At 38.7% G+C, this 13694-nt stretch overlaps 1 protein-coding gene across 4 annotated transcripts in view; it reads left to right on the forward strand.

Moving 5' to 3' along the window:
- COX16 (cytochrome c oxidase assembly factor COX16) overlaps window positions 1-13694 on the forward strand; it is a 50867-nt gene that overhangs the window by 16832 nt on the left and 20341 nt on the right. The window lies entirely within an intron of this gene.

Raw genomic sequence — 13694 nt, forward strand, 5'->3', positions numbered from 1 at the left:
GACTCTACACTTGCCCTTGTTATATTTCATTAAATTTTTCCCCGCCCAACTCTCCAGCCTGTCCAGGTCTCGCTAGATGGCAGCACAGCCTTCTGGCGTGTCAGCCACTCCTCCCAGCTTGGTGTCATCAGCAAACTTGCTGAGAGTGCACTCTGGTCCCTCATCCAAGTCATTGATGAATATATTGAATAGTACTGGTCCCAGTACTGACCCTTGAGGCACTCCACTAGATACAGGCCTCCAGCTGGACTCTGCCCCATTGACCACAACTCTCTGTCTTCTTTCCTTCAGCCAGTTCACAGTCCACCTCACTACCTGATCGTCCAGTCCACACTTCCTCAGTTTAGCAGCAAGGATGCTGTGGGATACTGTGTCAGATGCTTTACTGAAGTCAAGATAGACCACATCCACCTCTCTGCCATCATCTAGTCACCTCATTTTGTCCTCATAAAAGGCGATGAGGTTGGTCAAGCATGACTACCCCTTGGTGCAGCCATGTTGACTGCTCCTAATCACCCTCTCATCCTTGATATGCCTTGAGGTGGCACCAAGGATAAGTTGTTCCATCACTTTTCCCAGGGCTGGAGGGAAGGCTGAGGATTGAGGAAGTGAGACTCACTAAAATTCAATGACTTGCTCATAGGCAGAGAGGAGATATGTGGTAGAGGAGAGAACTGAATCAAGAACCTGAACAAGATGGAAATATTGTTCAGATCTCCTCTCTGCCTATGAGCAAGTCATTGAATTTTAGTGAGTCTCACTTCCTCAGTCTGTAAAAGGGAGATAATTAATACTGTTCTACTTTATGTAGGGAACAGGAAAGTTAATTAATTCAAATAAAAGGCATTATTTAAATTCAAGTGAGTATTTTAAAAAAACACTTCCTCAGGTGATATCCATTAATTCAAGTGTTTTGGATCAGAATGAAATAGTTCAGGACGAAACAGGAGCAGAGAATTGACCGGTTTCCATGAGGCCTTCATATCAGGGGCAAACATAACTGGCTTTTGCTTCAGGAAGGTCCAGGAAATCAGTCTAGCATTTTCTCATTATTGTAAGTGGATAGTTGAGAAGTGATATCTGCCTATTAGAATGCTTTTATGTTGCAGTTGAAACATTACTTTGTTTCACAGACATACTACAGTTTAACTGTTGAGATGGTGACAACTGCAGCAGCATTGTGTTTAAATGACATTGGAACATTCATCCAGAAAGGGGAATAAATTTGTGAGTGATTGGACAAGACTATGCTGTGTTGCTGGCTGGCACATTAATATTGCCATTATTATGGAAACTAGCTCAGGTGTGTCTGCAGGGTTTGCACACATAAGCATGCCCTGACATATTACAACTAAAATTATCTGTTGGTTATTGCTTCTGTTTTACCTGCCTGTTAATTCAATCTGCATAGGATTTCTGTGCCCAAGCAGAAGTTTGGTTTGTGTTTTTTTATTTGTTCTGTGGTTTGTTTTTTGTGTGAAGTGGTTGGTGTTGTTTTTTTTTTTTTTTTTTTAATGAGTGTGTTTTGTTGTTTGTTTCCCCCCCCCCCCAAAAAAAAAAAAATTAAATTTTAAAGGTTACTTTAAAGTTAGTATGGTTTCTGAACAATCTGCCATGTTTCTATATGTCACATCACTTTCTTCCTTTAAGTAGTTTATTTCATATGAGCTGAAAATTTTAAAACAGAATAACCTAAAGTTATGAATATGTCTGTAGCATTTAAAATTACACAAAAAATGCTATTTTTTTACTTATGTTTGTGGAATGTCAGCAGATTGTCCTCATCATTAAACATACTGTGAGCCACTAGTGCTACCTAGAGCTGCTTCCCTGGAAGCTGTCTTGTTTATCTTATTTGAGGACCTGCATCTGTGTTAGAAAACAGTATTTGCTCTATTTGCAAAGCTATTGAAGATACTAAGAACTTAACTGAGATAGCAAACAGTATTTGTAGCTGGATGTGTAAAGGTGTGTTTTCTTCTTCCTGCCCCCAAATTGTTCAACTGACTTTTCATTGCAGTTCGTAATGGATAAGCTTCCACGTTTGAAATCATATTATACCTTGGTGTTCCCAAAGATCATAAGTCTGCCCAAAACTTGACTGACTTCACCATTTCAAGGAGAAATCTGGATAGGCTAAGTCAATGGACAGGGCTGGTGAAGTACATGCTGGTGTAGGTTGTTCTAATGGCAAGTAATGTACCTGACGCTATTGCTGCCAGCCCAGCTCGTTCCATACACTCTGTTATCTTCTGTGTTCTGCTGGCTTTCTGCTTGATTTTGCTCCAAATGGATTTAGGCTCATCCTTTAGATTTATAGATTTCCTGGAGTGCCAACACCTCCTACCAGTGCTAAGGTCAATGTAAATTGATGCTGTTATTACTGAAAATACTCTAGTTATCATTAGAGTTAAGGAAGTAAAATTTAAACACTCAGTATCTGCCTAGCTAAATCTAAATGCATGTTTGTGGTGCTGTGCACTGAGTCAAGGATTCGTCTTGCTCATGTTGCTATTGTCTTAAATGAAATGCTTGGTTTGAGGCAGCTATCCAGGCAGCCCATATAGATGGTTTGAGAGGGAAATGCTCCCATATGTACTTTGTCTAATTTAAAAATAGATGGCTGAGAAAGATGTTCTCTTTTGACCAACAGAAAAGTAGAGAGATTGAGCTTGACGCTTCATTATTACCACATTTCAGTGAGATGAGTACCATCCTTAGTGTATGAATATATTTACATTTAATTTGAGAAGGGAATGGTAGGTGAGATAAACCTCTGCCTACCTTTAGGTGCAGATGAGTTAGGTTTTTGGACACTTATGTTAAAGTGTCATTAGTTTTCTCTAGAAATGCTGTTCTCTATTCAGCTGACTGTAGGGGGAGCCTGAATAGAGACTTTGTGCTTCACATCAAAGGTTTGAAAATTAGTTTGACACCCCTGATGTAGATCGCTCAAATCAGGTGAGATGAAGCTTGCCCTAAATATGCTTTCCCTTGCAGCTTCATTGGCAGACTAGCAGATAGCTTGAAGGTAGAGGAACTCTCTCTTATTTGATCTGTTGTTTGTGTTTGAAATATTATGTGATTCTGGAGAGTTTCCTCCATGATTTCATAGGAAGTTGTATTGAAAAGATCCTGTTTAATTTGTGAACAAAATCAACTCAAAATATCTTTAATTGGTGTCTGGTGGAATTTTTTTGATTGGAAAGGTACCCTTTCTAAACTTGTCTGCGAAGGAACATGGAATCATTTTAGCATCTGTCACTGAACTTGGAAGAATAATTAAGTCTTCTCATCTAGCCTTTGAGCATTTATTTATAAATGCATCTTCCTGTGTTTAATTGGTTTCAGTAAGCTAATTACACAAGCACAGTGTGGCAAGGGATTGATGTTGGTGATTATTGTTTTCTTCTCTTTTTTCCTTAGGCAGGTCAGGTTGGCCTGAGTATCAAGTCTAATGGAGACAAACTTAGGCTAATTTCTTTGTGTAAGTTGATTTAGTTGATTTTCAAATACTAATTTCATTAATGAGCTTGGCCTTAGGTCCTCAAAAATTAAGAAAATAATACACTGAAATGTTGTTTGGTGCTTTAGAGAATGTGAGAGGCATACATTTATGACTGCTTATAGGAGGAAAAAAAAAATCTTTGTTAGTCTTTTATGTATTGAAGTGTATTTTACTAAATTAAAGCAGACCTTGCTTTCAAGCATAGCCTGCTTTGTAGAGCGTTTTAGAATCGGATGTTAAGTGAGGCAGCCTGGCTCCTGATTGATGGCTAAACAGGTGCCCTTATGGTGTCTTTGTTGGCAGGGGGAAATTGGAACTTGTTACATATCTTGACCATGGTTCAGAATCATCCAAGGTAGTAATTTCACTCTTGCAATATGGCACAAAAATGAAAGGGTAGCAGAGCTTTATATACTCTGTATTGTGGTGGTACCAGATGTTCAGACATCAGTTTTCTTTCTTGTTTCCATTCAGTCCAGAGGAACTGCATAGAAATGAGCCCTTTATCTGTGCTATTCTTGAAGATTTTGAGGTTCAGCTGTTAGTGGTGGGTTCATGTTTTTCCATTGATTTCAGGAAAAATTAATCTGTTTTGCCTGAGCTTAGATGACCTCCACCTAGATGGGATCCACCTAGACCCACTGCTTATCATCACCACAAACAGCTGTAGAAGAACCTGGAGCTGAGGTGTTGCCCACACCTGCCCTTTCTTACCATCTTGTATCAAGTTGAAAAAATGAGACCAAGGCCATCCAGCCTGTTCAGGTGAAACCAGGAGACCTATCAAGACCAGAAGGCTTATCTTAATAACCTGGGCTCCCAAAATCACAGCATGGTTGTTAAAAGTTGGGACAGTCTCACTAAATCTGGATGTGATAACATTAATAACAGTAATACAGGTATTATTTTGGTAATATGTGTGTTCACTGGTGAAGAATTAGAACTGTACCAATTTTTAACTTTGAAGTATCTGGTTTTTAAATTAATCTTTAGTTTCAATCTTGTAATATTACGCCAGCATGATTTCTTTGGCAATGAATATGAAAATCTATTGCTAATGATACTGAGTTTGGCCAGAGACCCTAAATGATAATATTCAAGGTTTCCATGGCAGAGCGTTTCACTGAACCTTGTCACGCTTTTTTCTTTTTTCTTTTCTTTTTTTTTTTTTTTTCTTCTTCTAATGAAGAAAGCCCTTACCCATCAGTTTCCACATATGCAGTGGTTACCGCTGCTGTAAAAATTGCAGGTTTTTTCTGCCATCCACAGCAGGATGTCATGTTATATCCTGAGTGTAGTATACATTAATAAACACCATTGAATTAGAAATGGCTTGTCTCTGTGAAGCAGAGAGGTCTTGTGCTTTTTAGGAAGATTGGAAAAATTGATTTAAAATGTCAGGGGCTTCATATCTGTCTAGATCTAAGGTTTCATTCTTTAAACTTCCATTCTGCAGCAACCTGGATGTGTATCACTTTTGGACTCAAGATCCTTTGTGTACCTAAAATTCTGCTTTTGGCCACGCTCTCTGGTATCTTAGCTTTCATGGTGCTGGATAGCTTGGCATCTGTTAAATATATAGAAAATCTTTTAGGCTTCATTAAATAGATGTTCCTCAGTCTGTGTTAGCTGAAATGTGAGTGCCACTAAGTCAGCTGTTGTATAGAACTGGTGAGGTTTCCCACACGATGGCTGCAGAAGTGGGGATGCTGTTTCCCAGGACCTGCTGGTTCAGCCAGAGGGCAGGTACCCAGGCTGTGGGTGACAGTTTCAAGGCACATTTTCTTTCTCTGGGCAACATGCAGTAACCCTAAATTCGTAGATTGCCTGGAGCTACAGGCACTACCAGCTTTCCTTTTTGAAAGTTCTTTCTGTACTATGTAGTCGAGAAACTGGAAGAATGAGGGAAAACATGTGATTGTGACCTAGATTATACATGTGAAGTAGGGAAAACCTGGTTTTTAATTCCTATGTCTTTGAGAATGTCTGTATTTTGATCAAATGAGTATTCAATATTAAACATCTTGAAGCTGTCCCCCTTTTGTCAGGGCATTGTTATTTCTCAGAAATGAGGGAGTTGTTCTTTTTCTTTGAAACAAAGAAAACCTGGTTCACCATGCTCTGGGATGGCAAGGTTATGAATCCTAACTGGAAGGAGGTATCTTCTAGAATCTCAGGATACGTTGTCTAGTCCTTACTAACTCTTCAACCTTTCCTCTTGTCTGTCTGTAGTTACTGCTGCTCTAATTGCTGCCTAATGTGTATCCCCTTTCTAAGCATTTAAATATTTTCTTTTTTTCAAATTATTCCAGAAGTCTAATTTAGTCTGTGGATTTTGCCACACAGCCAGATGCTAATCTCCTGTAAATCTAGTTCTGAATCTTCACATATGTGTACTAACACGTATGTACCCTTTGCTATTTACCTATCTTAAACTAGGAGATACCTTGGTGACCCTATGTGGTGTTCCAACTTCTAATATGTGTATGCAAGTTGTAGATGCACTTAGAAGATTGCCTTGGAGTCAGTGCCTCATGTGAGGGCTCCTATGTCCAGGAAATTCAGGACAGAATTTGGATCCTATGTGGCATGTCTTGCTCGGGAGTACTCAGTGAAGGGAGCGTGCTAGGTGTGTTCTGCACGCAAGATGACTCTTTTTCGGGTGCACAAAAGTCCTAGTGAATGTACATTGTTTAGGATTTCCAAGCATCAAGCAGCTGTATTAGAGCTACTACCTGCCTATGCTGCTGTGCTGCCCAGCATCTGGAAATTCCAAACAAATGGCAGAACTTGTCTTTTTTTTTCCTTTTATTTTCTTGCCAGGGCACGATTTCTGTGTGTGGGGAAAAAAAGGGCTGTATATGGAGAAACCTGGACATCTGCCAGGTTTCACTCAGATTATTGAGCTTCTTTGGGATGAAATACAGAATAAAGCGCAAGTATTAAGAGTTCCTTGTTTTAAACAGAAGCCGGTTTTTCATTTCATAATTCTTGATGGTGTTTCTGTTGTCAAGATTAGATTCAGATGAAGATGCCATTGCATTCAGATTCTGATGCCATTGCAAGTGGAACTAATTTCAGTACGTAAAATGCTAACAGCTTTCAGATTTTTACATTTTATATACTACCAAGAATTCTGTTTGGTTGCTTTAAATCCTGTCACATTGCCACAATTAATTACTAGTACTTTTGCCTTATGATTGAAGTGATTACAAGTGTATAATTTAGCTTCAGGCAGCTTTTAGCCAAAATATAATTCAATATCCAGCTGATTTTCCCCTCACCTCACTCAAGCACCAGAAAACATCTAGCTTTCCAGACTCATCTGGTGAAGCCAATAGCCACGGTGTCAGCAGATGGAAGCTCAAACAGAAGTACTGGTGTCCCGGTCCCTAGATCAGCATTTTCTGTACTTCTGGACTTGTAGATCACTATGGTTTTTACCAGGAAAGCATTGAAAACCCTTTGCCCCAGAAAGTTTCAGTTTTGAGCGTGATCTCTGTCTAAATGGACCTTCCCTTTCTTCTCCTTAGCGTTTTGACGCTAGAAAGACCCAAATCAACTGGTTCTGTTGTAAACTACAGCAATGCAGCAATCTGAAAAAACAGAGTCCAAACTCGGATCTGGAGTACAACCACTAATGAGAGGGGAAAATGCATAATCTGTCTCTTCAAATATCTGTCACTGCAGAAAGCGTTTATAGGTTTACTTGTGATTCAGTAGGTGATACATTTTTCCCAGAGTCAGCACTGAACCTCCTGTATGTTGTGTCAGTTGGTGCTTAACTGTCTTTTTTAGATGAAGCATAAAAATGAGGCTTTGCCTTTAGAACCTTAATGAGTGCTGGGATTAGCGTTCTAGTTGTTACACCATAGCGCTTTGTCTCCCTGGAGCAGAGCTCAGGGAGGGTGGAAGGTATCTGAGATGGTGTTTGATTTGTTGTCCTGTGTGAGCAGAGGGACAGCCATAGGGTTAAGAAATTCACAGGCTCTCCTGACAGTCTGTCCACTTCGGCGCCCTCGAAGACTGTGTGCTGTTCATAAAGCTTCTGGGCCTAAGTTCTGGGATGATTCAGAGCGGGAGACTAATTTAGGTATTCTCAGAGGAACCTGTCTTTCTTCATTGACTACAGAGAGAATGTAGGATTACAAGCTTTCTGGGTATTGCACAGAGAAGGGAGATGACTTTTTTAATCAATATCTGAAATGTATGAATTAAAATATTTTGCATTCATAGTTCTCACTGAATGTAGTAGAATTGTTCTGTTAGTGTTGGATGTTTAGCCTTTACAAGTACAGCTGGCATAATAGGAACACAGTAACTTTCCTACTCAGGTTGTAAATTGAATTACACCAGATCTTATCATTATAACATTCTGTAATGCACTATCAGAATGTCTGAGCCTCAGGCAGGTAAGAATGTTGTTTATTAAAAATAGTGGCAAAATATCTTTTAAGATAAAATAGTGCACAATGTACTAATGTGTTGCTAATTCTAGTAACCTAAAATATAGGTAATTTGATGATGAAATGCTCTCTGAAAGCGGAAGGCATTAGAACAGATTTTTTTCTTCTTACTGTAAAACTTCACTAGATGTCAGTGTGGAAAGTATTTTTACTTAAATCCTATGTGAACTGTAGGATGAGAAGTGTTAGTTCCTTTAACACATGCAGATTTAGGATGACAGTTGTTAGAATTTCGTAGTTGGGGAGTTTCTCAGTAATTTATTTGCAGAAATATAGTTTCAGAACAATGAAAGCAATTTGGATAATTTCACACTGAATTCTGAAAATTATTTCTGTCCATGTAGACATAAAAAAATCAAAATTTGTTTCAGTACTTACAGAAAGTTTTGATATAAATGAAAATGATATTTTAAAACAATTAAAACCAATTTTCAGTGTTAAAAACCAGCAGATTTTTGGTTTTGTTTTAAATTGTTGATTTTCTTGAGTCAGTAAAAAATTCAGTGTATATTTTCTTGCTCTTGGTTTGTGAAAACTGGACTTGTTTGTGTGAAGGTAGCAAGTATATTTTCACATGGCTCAAGACGGGGCTTAGGCATTAACTTACACATTTAGAAAATTTTAAAATGCATATGTAATTGTGTACATTTAAGTTTGGTTAAGGAAAACGTTCCTAATCTGCAAGAGTGCTTGTGCAGTCTTTTAGCTGTATTGGGTATTTAGATAACATTTGAAGTATCACCTATGTCTGTTCCTATGTGAGAAGGTTGGTTGGGTTTTTCTGGGTTTGGGGTTTTTTTGTGTGTGTTTTTTTCCTCATTGTTGTTGTTGTTACATTGACGCCCCAGTGCTTTTATTGAAGCTTTAAGGTTTGGTCTCTCATGAGGAAGGTGGGCTTTTCCCTTTAAATGAATTCCTTTGTATTTCTGAACTGAGACACCAAGCGAAAGATAGTGGTTTAGACATTGAATGTTGCCTTTGGTTTTGCTATGTTGTTAAGGTGGTACAAGGACTAGTTGAGTAGGACAAGCCTAATTGAGCAGTCAGTGAACACCTGAACACAGGTATTTCTGCTGAAGCACAGAACTACAGAGGACACCCTCTCCAGTCCTCTTCCATCTGCTCGTACAGTAGTGAAAAGATGATGAGGAGGGGAACACCAGCTGCTTACACGCTGGCTTCAACTGCCAATTCTCATTTTCCCTCTTGAAGTTACTTGCTTTTAACAGAAACTTAAGTGACCTTTCTGTTTTTTGGAGTTACCACAAAGAGGTTGGTTCTGTCCAGAGTTAGGATAAGACTAAAAGAGTGATAAGGAAAAACTTAAACTATATTTACACCTATTTTCCAGCTTTAACTTGCGTACTAGGTACATAGCCATTAAAGGCATTCTTTTAAAAAATATGATTAAAAAGTGTTCACTCTGCAGGGGTTGCATCCAAAAGTTGTATTTTATCTTTATTATTTCTTGCTGTTAAGTATGTTCCGTTTCGAGGCAAAAAGTTGTGTTTTGTTTTTTTGTTTTCCTAAATACCGGCATCACAAACTCGCATTATGTGAGTCCTTCCATATACCTTAGGGGTGCTTTCAGTAGCGTGTCCATTATTTTCAGAAAGTTGGTGCAGGTGAAACCAGTTAACCCTATAATTTGGATACAGCAAATCATTCTTCAGTAAATATTGAAGAACTCTTATTTGAGTTCCTTTTGTGTTTGTGCAACTTTTTTTCAAAGTAAAAGCTTTTGCTTTTGCCACTGAAGATCACATGATTCTGAATGCAGGAGTTTGACATTTTTCATATATAGAATTGGACTTCTGCATACGTTGATTAATGCTGTACTAATAATATCTAAACAACATGGTGATGGGTTAACTGAAATATGCAGAAAACATTTTTGAAAATGTAAATTTCACATATGTATAACAGCAGATACATTATAAGGAATTTTGAGAGGTTTGTTAAAACATTGCAAAGAGCTTGGGTGTAAATTAAGGTATGATGAAACTGATACTTAAGAGCTTAAAGTCTTTCAGTAGATTTCAGTAATTTTTCATAAATCATGCTCACACATTGAGAAGAAAAGGAAATTTTTAAGTACTGTTTTATGTAACATTTCGTTTTTCTAAACTGGTACCTTAGGGATGTTCAATTTATGTCCTGTACTTCACACAGTTTATGTGGCAGGACAAGTATAGCATTCTAACGAGACTTTACAAGGGCAACTTGAGAAATTGTCTTTTAATGTTTTTAAAATAGGCAACTTATTGCTCTTGTAGTTTTCTCTGTCAATGTTTTGTGATGGCTGACTCAGCAAATTCTGCAACTCTTGTTCCAGGCTAAGAATCTTTTTTGGCCCACAGGAAAAACTGTGCTGTTGCCTTACTTTGCACCCCTTTCTGTGATGATAAATAAATGCATGAAATAATCTGATAGTAAGTCAGGCTGAACCACTTCTGCCTTTCTTGCGTAATTTACACCATGGATCTTCAGCATGTTCTGTCCATTTCACCTGGGAGGTCTTACACTTTGTTTCTTGTTTGGAAGAAAGTAAAAAAGAAATTTGTGAAAAACTTTACACAATACTTAGCAAGTTCTTCCCTTTGTACTAGTTGGTTGCAGGGAAACCAAGATGTAGCAAAGTGTGTGAATGCCAGCTGTGAGATCCTGTATTGGACAGCTTTGCCATTCTGACTTTGAGAGGTGAGGTTGGGTCTGTACTTAGAACTCGTTCATCTTTATGCATGCTGCAAAAATTGCTTTTCCTTGCAGGGACCTTTCAAAAACGCCAAGGGTCTTGCTGTTAGTTCTGGACTTGCATTTGGTCTTTTGTTGTTGTCAGGGTTTTTTGGTGGTGTGGTTTTTTTGTTTGTTTTTTGTTTTGTTTTGTGGTGGTTTTTTTGGTTTTTTTTGGGGCATGTTGTTTTGTTTGTTTGTTTTGTGTTTTCTTTTTCTCTGAAACATTTTATTTTATACTGGAAGAAACAGTTTTTGCACTGAATTCCTCTGTGAAATGAAAAATGCAATTTATGTTGGCATACTCAGAGCCAAGATTTAAGGCACTAATTTATGTTTTATCAATCAAATAAATAAATGTGCATACAAATCACTGATTAAATGCTTGAGTACCTTCTTCTTGGAACTGAAAGCTATAGAACCCTTCTTAGTTTTGATGACCTTATATATGAGAAATCTAGATATGTTTAAGTGCTTTCTGAAGTGTGGTATGGTTTGGTCGTCATATTAGCCTCTAACTTAATTGTGTTTCCCATGACATTATCATGTGAAAATGTATGGTTCAGAGTTTGAGATTTTTTTGATCCATCTGGAAGCAAGTAGAAGATTTGGATTTTGAGAGATCACAGGTGCACCATGTACTGTATCTTTGGGAACTGCTGCTGTAATAAGATTTTATGTTGTTCCTTTGGAAATGTCTGCATTGATTTCTGTCAGAGCCTGGGTGAAATATTTTTTTGTTTAACTGTCTGTATTCTATGCAGATCTTAGGGAAGCGTCAATGAACACAAAGCCAGGTTTTGCATCTAGTCTCAGTTGCCTCCCCAGTGTTCAGAAGTATTTCTGTCCAAGAATATGCCTTACCAAGTCTTTTTCATGTATTAAATATTATAAATAATGTAGTTAAGGGATGTCGTGAATGAAGTTGCATGGAATGGTATGTTTTGCCTTGCCCTTCCCTGTCGCCAAAGACTATGTGCCAGAGAATTTGGCATAAATACAACCTTTGTTGTACTTTACAACCTTTACAAGCTTGGTTCCTTTAATTCCTTAATTAGAGCAGCTCTCATCTTGACTCTTGTTTACACTGTTCTTCATGAGTCCTGGGATTTATCCTCTCTTGTCTACAGCTTCTCACTCTGCTCATAAACCACAATTTGGAATATATGTGACACAGACTTTTATAACAATTTATGGGAGTCTTCTCAAGGAAGATTAGAGTTGACCGATCCACACAAGGTTGCTGATTTTTGCATTTAGAGCAGTTAGGCGTGTGATAAATGTTTTCAAATAAAATATTCTGTTGGGAGAGGCAGAACTGGTGGCTCTGGTTTACTTTAAGTTTGAAAAATGGGTGGTGAGAGCAAAATGAAGAACTTAATATAGGGAGTTGTTTTGTGGTCTCTGTGTTGTGGATCCTGCAGGACAATTTTGTCCCCTTGATTTATGCTGATGTGAGCAGATGAGAAAAATAAGCTCAATTCATGTTCATTACATCCAAGCCATCATCCTTCCCCATTTCAAAAGTAAAAGCTGAAATCTTTCTCAGGGGGATATTAATTTGTGGAGGATAAGGTAGAAAAGGATATTAATGTGTTAGAAAAAAAACAAAGAAGTTTCATGGTAGAAACATCTTCTTCCGCCGTCTGGAAATGCTTCCTAGAGGGAAGGTTTTGTAATGCTTTGGCATACAACTGTTTGATCAGTACATGCCAGTCGCCGGACACAAGTGTCCAACTTACTAGACTGACTTGTGTGAGAGGAGGCTGTTAAAAGTGTAGTCCTCATGACACAGTTGTCTCCAGACAGTTTCCTTGTGTAGTAATTGAACTATTAATTTTAGGTGATATTTGAGACTTGGTTTGCACTAAAACCCATGGCCACAAATAATAAGTGGTCAAATAAATAATAATGGCAATAGCTGAGAGACTGTTGTGGAAGTGGGCTATTTAAATTACAGGTACAGGCATATGTGTGTTGCGGATGACTGGAATGCTACCCTGAAAATCAGAACCTGGATCAACTTCTCCTCTCTGAATGCTTAGCAGAAGTGACACTGCTTTGTTTCATAGTCATAGAATAGTTTGGGTTGGAAGGGACCCTCAAAGCTCATCCAGTCTAACCTCCCAGCAATGAGCAGGGGCATCTTCAACTAGATCAAGTTGCTCAGAGCCCTGTCTAGCCTGACTTTGAATGTCTCCAGGGGTGGGGCATCTACCACCTCTCTGGGCAACCTGTCCCAGTTTTTCACCACCCTCGTTGTAAAAAATGTCTTCCTTTTATTTAGCCTAAATATACCCTCTCTTAGTTTAAAACCCTTACTCCTTCTCCTACTGCAACAGGCTCTGCTGAAAAGTCTGTCCCCATCTTTCTTATAGGACCGTTTCAAGTAATGAAAGGCCACAATAAGGTCTCCCTGGAGCCTTCTCCAGACTGAACACCACCAGCTCTCTCAGCCTGTCCTCACAGGAGAGCTGTTCCAGCCCTCTGGCCATCAAAAGGGGCTAGTGATGGTGTTAGGGAAAAGCTATCCTTTCCTGATCCTGGAGGTAAATTTTGTGAAATTTGTTAGTGTCACTATTGCTCTCTATTTTATTTGTTTCTGAACCAAAATGAACTGTGATTACCAAGGAACAGTGAAAAATTGTTAGCTAGAAAATTTTTTTAGTAGCAGCATACTTCCTGCTTGACCAGTCTGATCTCCTTCTATGACAAGGCATCCCACTTAGTGGATGAGGGGGAGGCTGTAGATGTTGTACACTTAGCTTCAGTAAAGCCTTTGACACCGTAACTCACAATGTTCTCCTGGAGAAGCTGACAGCCCATGGCTGGATGGGTGTACTCTGCAATGGATAAAGAACTGTCTGGAGGGCCGGACCCAAAGAGCTGTGGTGAACGGAGCCAAATCCAGTTGGTGGCCAATCACGAGTGATGTTCCCCAGGGCTCAGTACTGGGACTAGTTCTATTTATTATCTCTTATCAATGA

This window comes from Patagioenas fasciata, chromosome 5 (assembly GCF_037038585.1).
Source record: "Patagioenas fasciata isolate bPatFas1 chromosome 5, bPatFas1.hap1, whole genome shotgun sequence".
NCBI classification, from domain to species: domain Eukaryota; kingdom Metazoa; phylum Chordata; class Aves; order Columbiformes; family Columbidae; genus Patagioenas; species Patagioenas fasciata.